Source organism: Phaseolus vulgaris, chromosome 11, assembly GCF_051622355.1.
Source record: "Phaseolus vulgaris cultivar YP4 chromosome 11, ASM5162235v1, whole genome shotgun sequence".
Lineage (NCBI taxonomy): Eukaryota > Viridiplantae > Streptophyta > Magnoliopsida > Fabales > Fabaceae > Phaseolus > Phaseolus vulgaris.
The window spans coordinates 30,103,143-30,104,377 of record NC_143508.1 but is presented as its reverse complement, the minus strand read 5'-3'; the positions used below and the strand labels follow the sequence as shown (position 1 = coordinate 30,104,377).

Here is a 1,235-nt window from a genome sequence, read left to right as displayed (position 1 = left end):
CCACCTACTAAGAAGACACTTGGAGATTATGTCATGTACCAAGGACCAAGACATTTTTCTAGTATTGCAATACCTACTACTACCAAGGCCTTGGAAATAAATCCCGATTTTCTCACTCTCATCCGTGCCTATCAATTTACAGCAATAGAACATGAGGATCCATATTCACATTTGGATACATTTTATGAATTGGTAGGAACAATGGGTTTTCAATCAGGTGATATTGAAAATGTTTATATGCGCTTGTTTTCTTTTTCATTGGCAGGAAAGGCTAAGGAATGGCTCAAATCACTTCCAAATCAGAGCCTCACTAGTTGGAAGGATGTAGAGGAAAAATTTTTGCAAAGATTTTTTCCAATTTCTCGCTACATCAAAGCAAAGTCTGAAATCTCTATGTTCAGACAAGGAGCAAATGAAGTCTTTTGTGATACATGGGAAAGATTTAAGATGATATTGAGAAAATGTCCAAATCATGGGTTTGAAGATATTTCTCAACTGAGCATATTCCTGAATGGTCTCAGATCTGACATAAAGATGCTCCTAGATGCTGCAGCTGGTGGCACAATGATGGCCCTTGATGTAGAACAAGCGACAATAATTATTGATGCATTGGCATCAACTGATTATAAAGCCCAACATGATGGACAAGATCTTCAGAATAAAGGGTTGTTAGAAAATGCACTCTTGGCTAAAAATAAGATTCTGACACAGCAGATTGAGCAACTAACTGCACAAATGGCTAAATTGCCCCAACAATTATATGTTGTTCATTCATCTCAAAGCCAAAGTCAGTCAATCAGGTGTGATTTTTGTGGAGGTGTTCATCCTAATGGTCACTGTTTTTATCAGAACAATTCACCTGAAGTTGAGGATCCATCCATGCTTGAAAGAATGAATAAAGTTGAAGACGCTCTGACAAAGATTGTGAGCGCGCAGGACAATATTGTGAGAGCGCAGGACAATAGCATGGCCATGATTAGGAGTATAGAGATCCAGATGAGACAGCTGACCAAACAAATTTCACAAATTGTGGAGGAACAAAGTGGCCAGTTTTCAGTCAATAGGCAAACCAATTCAAAAGAGCATTGCGATAATGTAGTGGCTGAAAAAGAAGAAAAAGATGAGAAAGAGAGAACTGAGGAGGAAAAAATAAAGAAGAAAAGTGAAAATAAGGAGAGAGGAGTTTTTGAAAAAGATTTATCATATCCTCATTCTCCTTCAAAAAGCGAGAAGGA

The 1,235-nt window shown here is 37.8% G+C and overlaps 1 pseudogene; it reads right to left on the bottom strand.

Annotated features, from left to right (window-relative positions):
• Window positions 1-373: 373 nt before the first annotated feature.
• On the bottom strand, window positions 374-479 carry LOC150023164 (small nucleolar RNA R71; annotated as a pseudogene).
• Between the last annotated feature and the right edge of the window lie 756 nt (window positions 480-1,235).